The sequence below is a fragment of the Odocoileus virginianus genome, chromosome 18 (assembly GCF_023699985.2).
Source record: "Odocoileus virginianus isolate 20LAN1187 ecotype Illinois chromosome 18, Ovbor_1.2, whole genome shotgun sequence".
Lineage (NCBI taxonomy): Eukaryota > Metazoa > Chordata > Mammalia > Artiodactyla > Cervidae > Odocoileus > Odocoileus virginianus.
Genome location: NC_069691.1, coordinates 47,399,997 through 47,416,229, shown reverse-complemented (window position 1 = coordinate 47,416,229; position 16,233 = coordinate 47,399,997). Strand labels below are relative to the sequence as shown.

At 48.8% G+C, this 16,233-nt stretch overlaps 1 long non-coding RNA gene across 1 annotated transcript; it reads left to right on the top strand.

The window, feature by feature from the left end:
• Nucleotides 1-45: 45 nt before the first annotated feature.
• On the top strand, nt 46-10,826 carry LOC110127115 (uncharacterized). Its single transcript, XR_002310647.2, has 3 exons — nt 46-5,984; nt 9,642-9,702; nt 10,464-10,826. It is a non-coding gene; the product is annotated as an uncharacterized lncRNA (long non-coding RNA).
• Nucleotides 10,827-16,233: the final 5,407 nt, after the last annotated feature.

Here is a 16,233-nt window from a genome sequence, read left to right as displayed (position 1 = left end):
GGGGGGCGGGGAGGGCGGTGAACGGGGGCAGGGGGTGCACAGGAAGTGATGCACTGCAGCGATTTGCCAGCAGGTGGCGATAATGTGTCTCAGGGAAAGACACGTTTGTTTCATTTGCCAAAGGTCCTGGATGAGTTAGTGGGTGGCCTAGGGCTAGGCGAGGGGTGTGACTTAGAACTTAATTTTCTTTGCCTTTGGTCAGATGTGAAGTATGATCTACGAGTGGGTTAGACACTACTCCACCCAAGATCTATGGAGGTAAGTTACACTCATTCTACTCTGCCCCAGAGACAAGGAGTAAGAGCCAGGGTGAGCTTTACAATAATAAAAGATGTCAAAGATGTATGGTAGTGAGGTCCTCATCACCAGAGGTATTCAAGCTCAGGCAGATGATTCTTCCTTAGTAATACTGTCAAAGATCCTCAAACATTAGATGAGTTTGGGTTAGGCAGCCTTTCCACCCCCAGAGAGACTTTCCTGTTATTTTCCTAAGAGGAAAATGGTGAATAAGTTCTTGGCTCATGGAAGGAAGCAGTGTGCCTTATCTACCAGTGACTCGCCTGTCCCTAGGACATATAGGCTTATGTGATAAACATGTCAGTAGATACAGCAGCCTTATTAGCTAATTAGGAATCAGCGCTGTTAGCTCACTGGAGCAACTTACAGGACCCCCTCAGTGGCTGATGGTTAACAAAAACCCTTCCCACTTCCATGATGGCATCTGCCACCCTACCCACCCCCACCCCACCCCCTCATCTCTGGGCTGGTTTCCAAGTCTGTGCTGCTATTTTGAAACTTCAGGTTAGCTTTCAAGGAACCCCACCTCCAAACACCAGCCCTTAGCATTCATTGGACATAAGATGGTGAGGAGGATGTGCATGCACACTAAGTCGCATCAGTCGCGTCTGACTCTTTGTGACCCAATGGACTATAGCCCACCAGGCTTCTCTGTCCATGGGATTCTCCAGGAAACAATACTAGAGTGGCTTGCCATGCCCTCCTCCAGGGGATCTTCTGACCCAGGGATGGAACCCACGTCCCCTGCATTGGCGGGCAGGTTCTTTACCTCTGGCACCACCTTGGAAGCCCCTAATGAGGGCAATAATCACTTCCATTTCTTCTCTGTCTCTCTCAGGAGGTTGAGCCAGGCAGGAGTGACACTACTGCTCCGTAACCATATGGAGAGCTGGCCTAAATCCAGTTGAGAACTCCAAGTGTCCTAAAAATACCAGTCCCCACCCCAGTGTCCGATCCCAGCCCCCACATCCAGAAATCCCTGACAGTAACCATATGCCACCAACGAGTCAGTCCAGGCCGCCTTGGCAAATGTCAGCCACAGTTGCTTGTAATCTTCAGGGAGGAAGGGCGGTGCCAGAAGCGACCGGTTTCTTTATCCACATCACCCAGATATAAACAATATCAGGGAGCTGTGACAGGGAGCGCCTCCTAGACCAGTCCCCCTGATCCATCTCTCCTGAGCTGAGTTACCCTCAAGCTCAAGGCCCTAATGGTTCCCGGGATTTTGGCTTATGACTCTTATCTGCTGGAGGCAAAAGCACCTCAGTGAAAGACATTTTTGGTGCCCTGTTCTGGATGGCTCAGTAATCCTCTCATTTATGTACGCAGACAAGGAGATCAAAGCCCCCGGGGATGCATAAAACATGTCAGGGCTGGGAGTCATACATCCATTAAAGCTGACAAATGCTTTGTCCAGCTGACGGGTGGCCAGATAGCCACTCTGGGGGACTAGAGAGCTGTGAGGAGCCAAGCAGAGGAGAGTAGACCTGCGCTGGGCTGAAGGCTGGAGAGGCAGGGCTGAGCACAGAGCCAGAGAGGGCCCCAGCCTCCAGCAGCACCCAGTCTTCCATGAGGACAGTCAATGTTTTCTCAGGACAGTGCAGAAAAGCAGGTTCAAGATGCCCTCCGCATTTGCCGTCATATCCTCCAGTTCTCTGGCTCAGGTAGGCGTGTGCTCTCCAGGGTCCACGGAGGAGAAAGTCCTTCTGAGAGTTCCTGCTCGAGTGACATCGTCAGTTTCCCTCCACTTTCAGGGGAGTCACTCTGCAGACGGAGCAAAGTGTCCCGGAGGGGGCCTGGTGCTCTCCTGGCCTGTGGGAGAATATAGGCTGCTGTTTTTCCCCAAATAAGGAGAGGTCTTAAGTCAGAACGTGCTTGGATCTGTGTGTGTATGTATGAGAGAGAAAGGAGGCAGAGAGAGAGTGAGACAGAGGTGCTGAGACCTGGACCAGGAGCTCTGGCTGCTGCACGAAACCACAGTTGGAGGTGCTGAACTGTTCCGGACGCTGCAAACATCATACAAGTTCATGTGTTTCCAGGGGCACCTCATGATAACTGCACAGCCTGGGCTGGCTTCACAGAGGAAGTCTCCCTTCAAAGCTGCAGCTGGTGGGGGCTGCCGAGGAACTGTCAGGGAAGCCTCGTCTTTAGTTTTGAGAGATGCTGCGCTCGGAGTGTGAAGACAGCATGGTTGCTAGGGGACGAACTGGTTCTCACAGCTGCTCTGGCTTTGCTCCTCTGGGTGTCTTCGTCCAGTGCTAGGCTCATGGAAGCAGATCGAGAAAAAGACGTGCAGTTGGTGAGCCTTCTCCTTCCTCATGCCAGGATCTGCTGTCTCCATTACACCTCCACCTGTCCCCGCAGACCTTGTCTCAACCTCAAGGCTAAGGAAGCGATCCTCCAGGCAGCCCCTACTTACGAATGTCCTCTTTCGGAAATAGTAACACAGGTTCCTATGGAGACAATGCAATAGTTCCAATCCTCCAGACAAAGCAACAGATTTGATAAAGCAATCATTTTCCTCTCCTAAATGCTAGTTCTCGAGGAGACATAGATTTGGTTTTTAATGTTGGTAATTCTTATCAGTCTTTTATTTATTTATTTTTTCAATTATTTGGCCTCAAGGCATGTGGGATCTTAGTTCCCCAACCAGGGTTCAACCTCGTGCTCCCTGTACTCACAGCATGGAGTCCTAACCACTGGACCACCATGGAAGTCTTGGGAGACATAGATTTTTTTAATCAGAGGAAGGTGAAGAAATAGATGGCGATTTATCCACCTGAGGGGACTCCTGAGTACTTATGAGTGCTGTTTTGTAGAGATTGAGGACATTGTTCTTCTTTTTTTAAAATAGAAGATGATAAGTCTTTTAAAAGATATTTATTTATTTATTCCGCTTCATCAGGTCTTTGTTGCGGCATGCAGGATCTTTGCTGTGATGCACATTATTCTACTTTAAAAAATGTACTTAGTTTCAGATCTAATATGTGTTCCTTCCATTCATACAGACCCTTTGCTATCCTTCATTAATTGTGACTGGGGTCATTTAAGGTAACTTCTTCAAGCGAAATTCAAGAAAAAGCAAGAGAAAGCAAGATGGGAAAGGAGAGAAGTTTCCCCTGAGAAAACTGGGTATGATCTAAGGCAGAGATGCAGGATTAAGAGGGGATGTGTGTATATGTGAGCAAGTGTCTGATCTGAAGGGAGCTAAATTTTGGATGGAGTACTACTGCACGTTCTAAAGAGGTGAGGGCGGAGGGTATGTGATTCCTTCAAAGAGAAATGGGAGTTGGCCCATCTGCAGATGTCGCTTTGCTTTTATTTCCAGCCACTAGAGGGCAGCACTAGCCCAGAACAGTTTGGTTGCTTTGAGCGGAGAGGCTGGTGGGTGAGACCCACCCAGGCAGCTCTCCGCCAGGACCTGCCTGGTTCTTAGCTTTCCTGAAGCTCCCTCCCCCACCTCACAGCTCAGGCCGTTCAATTCCCACCCTCATTCCAAGTTCTGACAAAGTCTGACAAGAATCTTGACAAATGTGGTTTTCATCACTAAAGCTTTTGACTTTTGTCCTTGACCCCAAGTTTTCACTTGTACCCTAATTCTCACCATCCCCTTTTACCTCCAAACTGCTACTTATTCTTTAAAAAAAAAAAAAAAAAACCTTCCCTGGATCTCTGTACCTCAATCTCCTCTCTTCCTTGCGTCCCCTTGCCTCACACCCCAGGGACAGAATTTCCTGACTACACAGAGACTGGCATCCGCTGCTGACATCTCTGATAAAGATGCTGCCTTTGCCCATAGTGGTAGGTCCTGCCTGAAGTCTGTCCTGTCCCATGTGCTGGGGCTGTCTCTTCAGCTCCTGCCCCTCCTGAACTTCCCCGACTTCTGCAGTTAAGCCTCTTGACCAGCAATATCAGGAGGAAAGAGCCACACGTATAGACCCTCCGTGGTGCCTCATGGTTTAGGTTCTGAAGCCCACCAGCCTTAAGATGAGAGATGCCTAGCTCTTCTCCAATCTTCGTCTCCAGCCTCCCCTCTCCCTGTCCCTTTAGGCATACCCTTTGCCCTAGTCATCACCTTGCTTGTCTGTGCACTCAGTCTGACTCTTTGTGACCCCAGGGTCTGTAGCCTGCCAGGCTCCTCTGTCCATGGGATTCTTCAGGCAAGAATACTGGACTGGGTTGCCATTTCCTTCTCCAGGGGATCTTCCTGACCCAGGGGTCGAACCTGCATCTCCTGCATTGGCAGATTGATCCTTTACTGCCGAGCCACTGAGGAAGCCCCAGTCATTCCTACTTGGGTACTTTTTGTTGATGTTTGGAAGTCCCTCATAAGCTTTTCCTTCTTTCTAGAACAACCTTCTCCTACATGAGCCTGGCTAACTCCTCTGCTTGATTTAGGGCTCCGCTCAAGCTGTGTGTCCAAGGGGAAGCCCTCCCTGATGCCTGACCTGGGGTAGGAGTCTTCTCCTGGGCATCTCCATATCCTGTTCTGCCCGCTGTTGCAACTCTGGTTCAGCGTTTTGCTGAACACAGCCCCTGCAAAGCTGCCTGATGCTGGAGTTCCCCCACAGTGTGTGTCTGGTGGACAGGGGCTGTGACTCACGCTTTCTGTGTTCCTAGTGCCTGGACAACACAGCCTGTCTTTGTGCATGAACACTGTACAATGAATCATGAGTCAAGGGTATCTGAATGATATACTTAAGCATTTTCCTAAGTATGTTCCAAGAAATACTATTTCCACCTAATGATAGATACTAGTAGACTAAAGTTTTCGTAGAAAATCAATTTGGAGAAATGCTAGATTAAACAAAGTGAAACAGATGTCTTTTTTGAAGTATTTTTCACAGTTTCAAGTATGTAGTATGTATTACTGTCTTAAGAAGCCTCTGATTTTGTAGGGCTGTCTGGCACATCCTTTGGGAAACTCTGTTATAATTCCTATATCCACTCTCACATGAGCACAGGAAGAGAGAAGTGTGATTGCTTATGTGGAAATAAGGCCACTGTGGCCATGGTGACACATACCTTGTTTGTGTGTTTACGTGTCCTCTACGTTTGTCGTTGTTGTTGTTTAGTCACTACGTTGTGTCCAACACTTTTGCAACCCTGTGGACTGTAGCCTGCTAGCCTCCTCTGTCTATGGGATTTCCCAGGCAGTAATACTGGAGTGGGTTGCCATTTCTTTCTCCAGGGGATTTTCCCAACCCAGGGATCAAACTCACGTGCCCTGTATTGCCAGGTGGATTCTTTACCACTGAGCCACCAGGGAAGCCCATCCATCATGTTTACTGTCTTCTTACGCTAGTAATACTAGTGTTTCATAATCCTTAAGATCTATGGAAAACTGATTGAACTTCACCGTTTCATCCCAGGGATACTGGGAAGTAAGGCCATTTCATCATTTCTTAATATTTTCAACCCAGACATTATTTTGGTCAGGGACCTTCTTACTTCTCCTTACCAGATGGAATTCACTTGCCTAATTTGTGGGTTTTGACACTATTTGTGCCCTTTTGCTGCACAAGTGCTTCCCGGGGTTTCCATGGGGCCCGCAATCGTCAGGCCACTGTTGGCCTCTTAGAAACCCGCTCGTCAGAGACAGAGGTTCAAAGATGGCGGCCCCTCAGCCTGGGCTCCTGAGCGCCACCGGCCCTTGGCGTCACAGACTCTGAGAATTCCGAGACTTGGTAAAGGGACCCCCTTGGGGCATATTCTCCATCTCCAGCTCTAGGAAAGGCCTCATTAATCCTCATAACGTTTTGTCTGGGCGGATAGTATTTCAGAGGGGGACAAGTCTTATTCTTACCCGCGCGCCCCCTCCTTCAGTCCTGCGAAGCACCCTCCCACCTGTCTTCAGGGCCCCCTCACACTTCTCAGGGGAAAAGAATTGGGTGGGTGGATGTGGGAGGTATAAATCAGGGCAGAAAAGACAGAATAATGTCCCATCAATCACAGAGCATTAAATACATGACCCAGGTGGGATTAGCGGGACCCCCTTCCGTAGCGGCCTTTCAGAACTTAGATATCGGGACTTCCCTGGTGGTTCCAGTGGTTAAGACTTCACCTACCCATGCAGGGCTTGCAGGTTCAATCCCTGGTGGTGGAGCTAAGATACCACCTGCCTTGAGACCAAAAAAATTAAAACGCGGTAAAGACTTAAAAATGGTCCACAACAACAACCAAAGAACTTAGACATCGATTGCCTGGAACAGTGATCCCTGGGGTAAAGCGCTTGAAGGAAATGACTCTCAAAGGTCCCTGCCACAGAGGGCATCAGAACCGAATCAGTAGACCACTGCTTTCTGATGAGGATGGAGAAGGGAAGATGGTGGGTGGAGTGGGAGGTAAGAAGGGCAAGAAGGATTTCCACTGTGGCCTTCTCAATTCATGCCTTCGTCAGCCCAAAGGACACAGCAGTGAACAGTGGGGCTGACACTCTCCAAGAACTGTCCCAAACTCTGAAACAAAGACTTGTTCAACAAACAATGTTTAAGTCTACTCTGTGCCAAGTCGGCTGCCAACTTTATGTTTCCTTTCATTTTCCTATTGTGACAAAATATCCATAACATTAAATCTTAACCATTGTTGACTATACAGACTTTGACTATACAGACCTCTGTTAGCAAAGTAATGTCTCTGCTTTTCTAGACAGCATATTAAAAAGCAGAAACATTACTTTGCCAACAAAGGTCCATACAGTTAAAGCTATGGTTTTTCCAGTAGTCATGTATGGATGTGAGAGTTGGACAATCAGGAAGGCTGAGTGTCGAAGAGCTAATGCTTTTGAACTGTGGTGTTGGAAAAGACTCTTGAGAGTCCTTTGAACAGCAAGGAGATCAAACCACCCAATCCTAAAAGAAGTCAACCCTGAATATTCATTGGAAGGGCTGATACTGAAGCTGAAGCTCCAACACTTTGGCCACTTGATGTGAAGAGCTGACTCATTAGAATAGACCTTGATGCTGGGAAAGATTGAAGGCAGAAGGAGAAGGGGACAACAGAGAATGAGATGGTTGGATGGCATCACTGACTCAATGAATGTGAATTTGAACAAACTCTAGGAGATGGTGAAGGACAGGGAAGCCTGGCGGGCTGCAATCCATGGGACGCAAAAAGTTGGACACGACTGAGCAACTAAACAACAACAAACCATTGTTGAGCATGCAGTTCCACCAGTGGCATCAAGTTCATTCACGGTGGTGTGCAACCACCACCACCACCATCCATCTCCAGAACTTATCTTCCTAAACTCAGACCCATTAAACACTGACTCCAGTGCCTGGAAACTGTCATCCTACTTACTGTCTCTGTGAACTTGACTACTATGGTGGAATCATACAGTGTCTGTCCTTAAGTGATTGGCCGGTTTCACTTAGCAGAATGTCCTCATTTCATCCATGTGTCACAATTTCCTTCTTTTTTAACGCTGAATAATATCCTAGTATAAACACCACATTTTGTTTATCTGTTCATCTGTTGATGAACATCTGGGTGATTTCCACCTTTTGGCTATTGTGAATAATGCTGCTATGAACTTGGATGGGGGGCTTCCCTGGTGATTGAGTGGTAAAGCATCTGCCTGCCAATGCAGGAGACTTGGGTTCAATCCCTGGGTCGGGAAGATCCCCTGGAGAAAGAAATGGCAACCCACTTCAGGATTCTTGCCTGGGAAATCCCATGGACAGAGGAGCCCAGCAGGCTGAAGTCCTTGGGGTGGCAAAAGTGACAAACACGATGTAGTGACAAAACAGTGAGAACTTGGACAGGCAGCCAGCTTTCATTTTACTTTAATGGTGTAGGCAAGCATTATTCCTGGAAAGAGAAAGGTGAAGTGGGGACATCCCTTAATTGCATCACTTGAGTTCAGATGTCATGAATCTAAGGTGCTCAACTACAGAAGTGTTTGTGGCTGTAACCTCATTCCAACAAGTCCAAGAGGCAGGAAATAGAAGGTTAAGTGTCCAAGGCAGATTTGAACTCGTCTGGGGTGGATCTTGCAAGTTCAAGAGGAAGAACTGAGATGACCTTGGGGCTCTCTGCCTCCTCTCAAGGAGGATTCCTCTTGATCATGTTCTTGATTCTTCACAGAATCAAGAACATGAGCTAGTGGGCAGGTGCCAGACTTCCTAAAGAAACCATGCTGTGAGTGGACAGACAGTTGATGAATCAGAAATGTGGGGGTCTCACTGGCTCCAGAATTCTTACACCGAGCAGTCCCCACCCACCCTCTAGCCTGCCTAAGGCAGGTACTGGAAATTCAGTCCTGATTTTTAGCTGGAAATTTTCCAGTCTCCTTGTTTTCCCCTCTTGGCATGTCTTGCCACCTCTTATTTGCAACTTACTTAAAAAAACACACACACAGTGAAAGTGAGTTGATTTGAGAATACGCAGAGGAATTGCAGTTTGGAAGCATGAACTATGGAGGCCCATGGGCAAATCTAGAGAATAAGGAAGGGAAGCTTAATTTTACAGGGTAAAGGGGAGGGCAGGGAGGGGCTGCAGAAACCACAGAGTCTGCAGGAAGAAGCTGATCTAAAGTAGTTTTCGGTTTACTTTAAGGCATGTATGGAGAAAAAGAGTGAAAAGTAAGTGTAGGTCTTTAAACAGATGCTTATGAACAGTCCTGACCAAGGAGAGGAGATCAAAATCAGAGTGATCAAAATGTTTTCAGATTACTGAACGAATTTGTGGTTGTTGGGGGGAAGGGATAGTTAGGGAGTTTGAGATTGAGTTGTACACACTGCTGCATTTTTTTTTTTTTTTGCTTCAACTGTTTTTTTTTTTTTTTTTTTTTGACACTGCTGCATTTTAAGTGGATAACCAACAAGGACCTACAGTACCGGGAACTCTGCCCAGTGTCATGTGGCAACCTGGATGGGAGGGGACTTTGAGGGAGGATGGATACCTGTATATGTGTGGCTGAGTCTCTCCACTGCCCACCTGAGACTATCCCAACACTGTTAATAGGCTATACTCCAGTATAAAATTAAAACTTCTAAGAAATCAAAGTTAAGTATCTGAAGATGCCAATGTATTGATCACTCAGTAGGCAATTACTTCCTGACTCTCCAACCCTCTCAGGTAGGTGGAGGCTGGGGCAATGGGGCCAAGATCCTGAGTGTGGGGGTGGTGGGAAGAACGAGGCTGTGTGAGGGACCCTGGGAAGCCAGATGGGGTGATGGGGAGGGAAGAGGAGCCAGAGGGACCAGAGCAAACAGAAAGAACGACAATGGTTTAAGACGCTGAACACTAACTGTATGCCAAGCCCTGTTCTAGGCCAGGGACATAGCAGGAAACAAACTGACTGCTCTCAGGTAGCTTACACTCATTCTTGTGGTTTGCAGATGTTCCAGACACCTCCTGGCAATTTCTACCAGTCAAGATGGGTTCCCTCAGGCCTAATGGGTCAGAATCTTCCTCTTCCTTCCTCCCTCTCTTTATTTTCTTTCATGTATTAATTAATCAATCAACTGATTAATTATGGGATTGCTAACTGGTTAGGTCAGGGCAATGCTGTAGACATGGATTCCGCACTTGGTGTCATGGATTTCGAGTGGGGATTGGAGCGAGAGGCCAGAAATGGAAGAGGCACAGCCCTTAGGGGAAGGACGCTCACCAGAGGGCTGCAAGCTGACCTTCTGTGTCACCATTGTGACTCAGATCTGGGTCACCTGGGGCCTGGCTGACACCAGAGTCAGAAGCTGGCAGGACTGTTCAGAGGGAAATCGAGGCGGCCCTACCCTAGAGAACTGTTCAGCGTTGGTGGTGAAAAGCTTACATGTAGGAGACAAGGCAGTATTTTGCAGGGACCAAATGGACCAGCTCCAGTTTTTAGAGTTACAAGAGGCTGGAAGGTGTGCTTGGAGTAGGGATTTAATCCACAAGACTAATGGGGAGGCTATTTAGGAAGAATGGTATGAACAAGAGCAAGAATTTTGGTGTCAGAAGGACCCAAGTTGTGATCCAACTTCAGCTGGTGATTTGTCCTCAGTTTTCTCATCCATAAAATGGATACAAGAATAGGACCCACTTCATAAGGACAGACTTAAGGAATAGAATCAAATTCCAAAGGTGTAGTAAGTACTTGGACATAGGAAGCACTTAATAGACAATAGTTCCCGTTACTTTGAGGTTTTGACTATATTTTAGTCATATTCCCCTCAGAGGCGGGGGCCGTGACTGACTGTGTGTATCCCTTGAACTTGGATTGTGCTTGGCACGTGCTGCCCATGGGAAGACTGAAAAGGTAAGTTGGGGCCTCTATACTCTGGGGACAAATGTGGAGGGCGTGGCCCACAGCGGGCAGATCCCACTTAACAGCTACTGCTAAGTCACTTCAGTCGTATCCGACTCTTCTCGACCCCGTGGACCGCAGCCTACCAGGCTCTCCGTCCATGGGATTTCCCAGGCAAGAGTACTGGAGTGGGGTGCCACTGCCTTCTCTGCACTCAACAGCTACTAGTATTGAATTAGGACTTGCAATGCTGGAGCCTGGCTTCAGCCCTGGGTTGCTAGGTCTAGACCCCGGACTGGCTGCGTCCCTGGACCAGGGAAGGGAGGATGCGTGGGGGTCAGGCTAGGTGAGTCTGGCCCCCAGCTAACTTGGGGAAACACTCAGCTACTTGAGCTTCTGAAAGCAGTGCAAATAATTAGAAATTTTCTCCTACCTCACCTGTTTTTTTTTTAAAAAAAAAAAAAGACATTTTTAAAAAGATCTTTTTAAATGTCTTAATTGAATTTGTCACATTGTTTCAGCTTTATGTTTTGGTTTTTTGGCCCTGAGGCATATAGGATCTTAGCTATCTGATCAGGGCTTGAACCCGAACTCCTTGCTTTAGAAGGCAAAGTCTTAACCACTGGACTGCCAGGGAAGTCCTTTGTATCTTACCTGATGAATGTGGGGTCAGGGGAGCAGACGTCCTTATTACCTGCACGTTAAGACCTGGATGCTGTGGTTCAGGAGGTTGAGAGCCTGCTCTAAGTGTGCACACTTGGTGAATGGGGGTCCTGACTGACCCTGCTGACCACAAGTCCTGCAGCCTTTTTAAGGGAATTGTGACTGGGCTTGCTCAGATCGGCAGAGGCCTTTTGGCTTCAGAGTTCTGTAATTCTGTCTTCATTGTTCCTCCACTGACAGATGTCATAGACCAGCCTGCCTCTATCCCAGGGATCTTAGCATCTTAGGAAAGGGCTTTTGGAGAGGGGAGAGCTCAAGGTGGGAAGGTGCTAACTGGTCCTGAGTGCTTTTCTGTGTCTAGGCCCTGTGCTGGGCACTGCACAGTCCACTGTTCACAAACATTCCAGGCCAAGCAAGAGGAGGCATTATCCTCCATTTGCAGAAGAGACCAAAGTTCACAGTGGTCCCGTGATTACAAAGACCTATATGGGGATTATCAGGAGTAAGTGAGCCAGAGGGGCAGTGTTTCAGGAAAGGAGGCCTCAGAGCTGGCTTACCCCTTACTCTACCATCTGCACATGGTACCTGCAGCACTGGGTCCCTAGATCAGGTCCTCCTAGGCTCAGATGATGCTTTCCAGGCTTGTGGAAGAATTCCCGTCCCCCAGGCCTATGGCTCCCCCAGCAGAGAGAAGGATGCTTCCCAGCTCATCCAGATTTGCTACGGATGCTGTCGTGTCCATCTCAGTGTTTACACCAACTTCTCAGAGATTCTCGAGCCTCCAGTTCAGCCCCCAATCAGCAGGGAGCGTGGAGAGATCTGGAGGCCTGAGCAGCTGCTGGCCGCAGGCTGACCCCTGTGACCCCAGAGTTATCGCAGGGATTCAGTGCTGCGGTGGGCCCAGGACCACCAACGATGCAGCCAGGACAAGGGCGGGGTGGAGTGAAGAGGAAAGCTAAGGGAGGCTGCCTCAGGCCCCTGGACCAGTTCTGGCTCCTCACAGGGTGTGTAATGAATGCCCGCTGCCTGCAGAGACAATAATGCAAGTACTGCTAGCATCTCCCAGGCACGTTACAGACACTGCCGCCCTCCCGCAGCCCTGGAGGCAGGTACGGGCACTGTCCAGATTCTGTGGCTGGGGAAACCGAGGTATGGAGCAGAGAGGGGTAAATGCTATACATGGGGGCGCCGGCCAGGATGTTAATCCAGGCGAGTCAGCTCCAGAGCCCCGCCTTACTCCACAGTCCTAGACTGAAGCCCACTGGGATTCCCACCAAGCCTTCACATGAGCCTGGGAGCAGGAATCCTTGTGGGGCTCCAGGAACTCAGAGAGAAGATGGAAGAGAGGGTTGAGGGTTCTGTGTCAGTGGGTAGATAGCCCACCACCGGTCCCACCCCAACCCCACTCCCAGGGAACGAGGACATCAGCCCACAGCACATCGGCATTAGGACTCACCAGCCACGGGGGAGGGACTTATCCAAGACCACATGTCTGTCACCTCTCGTGAGTGTAGAAACTATTGGGTCACAGCCATTGTCTCAGCAAGGCCAATCACACTTGCAGTTAAATTCAAGGGACGAATCATAGCCTCCTGAGCCAGACAAAGGTCATTTCCTCTAGCCTCTTGTCTCCAGATTTTTTTTTTTCCCCTAAAATACTCTTAGGATAAACCACCCAAAATTGCTAATATTCAATTATTGTGACCAACAAAAATGGCAGTTTCATATGGTCCAGTCTAATATTGAGAAGATCACACTGACTCAAGAAAATTTGCTGGGAAAACCCAGATTGGAACTCTGATACCTTTCTTGCTCAAGTCCTTTCTCATCCAGCTGCCTGTTCTCAGCACAGTTTATCCAGGGCCAGTTGTGTTGCAAGCAGCTGGGTCTGCCGTCCTGCAAAGTCACCAGCTGAGGAGTAGTGGAGGGGGTCTGGGCTGGAAGTCTAAACCATGGAAATCTGAGCAAGTCACCCACTTCCTTGGGCCTCGGTTTCCTCCCCTGTGTCTTCTTACGGTGTTTTCACCATTAGACAGAATGATACGTGCCAAGGATCTAGCTCCAGGCACCCAGTCAGTGCTCATGCTATATGTGCTGGGTGAATCTGAGTCAGCAAGATCAATGTTCAACTCAGAAAGAGTCCTCACAGAGATGAAGCCCCACTTGGCCATCGACCACCCCCACCCCAACTCCACTGTGGAAAACACTCTGCAGGTGCCTCCAGCCATTGGCAGCTGCCACCTGTGTCCCCATCAGGCTCTCTGCATCCACCTCCCCCGTCTGCTGTGTCTCTTCTGGCAGTCCACCTGGGTGCTGTTTTGCCTGGAGTCTCAGGGGTTCAGAGAGGCCTGCGAGGCGGGGATCTGATCCCATGAAGTGCACCTTCCACCTCACTCCGTCCCTCAAAAAGTCGGGAGACACAGGTCTCAGTTAGCGGGGCTCAAGTGTAATGGCATTCATGTGAGTCACCCCCAGTGGAGAGGGTCCCTCTCCTGCTGACAAAGCTAAGGGGAGCCACTGCTAGGGTTCCAGGCACTTGGGGGAGACCCAGGGCTGGAGCTGATGAGATCCACTGGGACCCCCTGCATTCCCCGCTGATGTCCATTCAGTGGCCTGCATTCAGATCCTGGTACTGCCTTGTATTTGTTGGAAACCTTGGTCACTTAATATCTCAAGAGCTTCCTCCCTATTGGGTAGAAAGATTAAGAAGCAAAAAAGCAGATCCACCACCCAGCACAGCAGCAGGCCCATGGACGGCGTGCAATCCATTCCGGTGACCTTACTGTTGCTATAGAAACAGATGAGAACTTCCCTGGTGGTCCAGTGGTTCAGACTCCGCCTACCAGTGCAGGGGTGCGGGTTTGATCCCTGGTCGGGGAGCTAAGATCCCACATGCCTTGAGACCAAAAAACCAAAACATAAAACAGAAGCAATCTTGTAACAAATTCAATAAAGACTTTAAAAAAAAAAAAAGGTCCACATCAAAGAAAAAAAAAAAAAGAAAGGGCTCCTGAGGCTTGAAGACTGTCATGGAAGACTGTGGAGGGAGGAGACGCTGGTGGTGGGAAGTTCGGCTCCCAACCCCCACCCCATTAGGACGCCGGCCTGCGCGAGGGCAGGGGCTTGGTCACGATCCACCAGCCCCGGCTGGTTCCTGGACCTCCCGCTGGCCTCCCTCCGGGCAGGGATGATAAGCCTGCTGACGGCGCATTAAAGGTGTGGTGCAGGGCTGGCCTCCCCGAGAGGCAGCCGCTGATAACCTGGGGTGGGGGGGGGGGGCGCTATCTGGAGAGGAAATGGGCTGAAATGGGGGGCGGCAAATGAGGCCTGGCATCAGGAGGCTGATTGGAGCCCCAGGGCGGGACCCAGCCCCGGGGTCACGTCATCCCTTCTCTGCCACCAGGCACAATTGCATCGTGCAATCCATCACTGACGCTGCCTGGCTTTTTTCCTTCAAGTGCATTACTGCATTCTCATTCTAAAAGATTCCAGCCAAGGACAGTCAATTGTGAGCCCCTCCCTTATCTGCCTTTGTCCCCTGAGTCCCCACCCCCAGCCCAGGTCAGGCTGGGCTCTCTGGTCCCTTTGCTGCACATTTACATAGAGAGTGGGTGTGAGAAATGCCAAAACTGTGTGTGTAAATTCATGCCATACGTGTCTTTCTGCACCTTCCCCATCCTGAAGCCTTGACATGTCTTGGGCATGTTTTCACATCATAAGCAAGTGCCCCATTCATTTTAATGACAGAATTCTAGTCCACAAAATACGTGTTCCTTAATTTACTTATATCTTCCTCTTCACTGTACCTTCGAGTTGCTTTTTTTTTAATTTTTAAAATATTTATTTGGCTGCCTTGAGTCTTAGTTGTAGCATGCAGGTTTCTCTGATTGTGGCCGGCTGGCTTATTGTCCTGGGGCCTGTGGGATCTTAGTTCCTTAACCAGGGATTGAATTTGCCTCCCCTGCATTGGAAGCTCAGAGTCTTAATCACTGGATAACTAGGGAAATCCCTCAAGCCGTTTTTGATGTTTGCTGTTGCTATGACAGAATGTAGCCGTGAATGGTAACTCACATATCTTTGAGAAGGAGGGTGTGTCTTAGTGTACCATTGTTTTCTAGAAGTGCAATTACTCCACCGCTGAATATAAGCATCCCAGATTTTGCATGATGCTGCCAACAATGCTCCCCAGAACATTTTTTATCAACACTCTTGTCAACACTAGATGAGGGTAACCAGTTTCCTACATCATCATTAGAAATGAGCAATACTGTCATTTTTGCCATTCTGATGGCAAAAATATTGCATACCTATTTAATTTTCACTTTTCCACTTATTGCTGTGACCAGGCAACCTTGCTTATGTTATTAGCTGTTTGTCATTGTCTTTCTGTCCAGTACTCATGGGCACTATTTTTCCACTCGTCTTTTGGTTGTTTAGAAACAGGAAAGTGTTAGTCGCTCAGTTGTGTCCAAGTCTTTACGACCCCATGGACTGTAGCCCACCAGGCTCCTCTGTCCGTGGAATTTTTCAGGCAAGAGCATTGGATTGACCAGCCATTTCCTTCTCCAGGGGATCTTCCCGACCCAGGGATCGAACCCAGGCCTCCTGCTCTGGAGGCAGATTCTTTACCATCCAAGCCACCAGGGAAGCCCTAGAAATAGGAAGGACTCAAAGTTTTCTTTCCTTTGTTATACAACTACTGCAAAAATTTCCCCTTGTCTGACACTCTTAACTCATTCATGTCCTTCCTGAGGCTTTCATGTCCTTTGCAGGATTTTTCAAAAATTATTTATTTTTATGGATTTTTGCTGCCCTGGGTCTTCATTGCTTTGCATGGGCTTTTTCTAGTTGTGGCGAGCAGGGGCTGCTCTTGCTGAGGGCTCAGTAATTGTGGCACATGGGCTTAGTTGCTCCTCAGCATATTGAATCTTCCCAGACCAGGGGTCAAGCCCCTGTTCCCTGCATTGGCAGGCAGATGCTTATCCACTGTGCTACTAGGGGAGTCCCCTTTGCAGGATTAGCAGCAGCCCACCCCATCC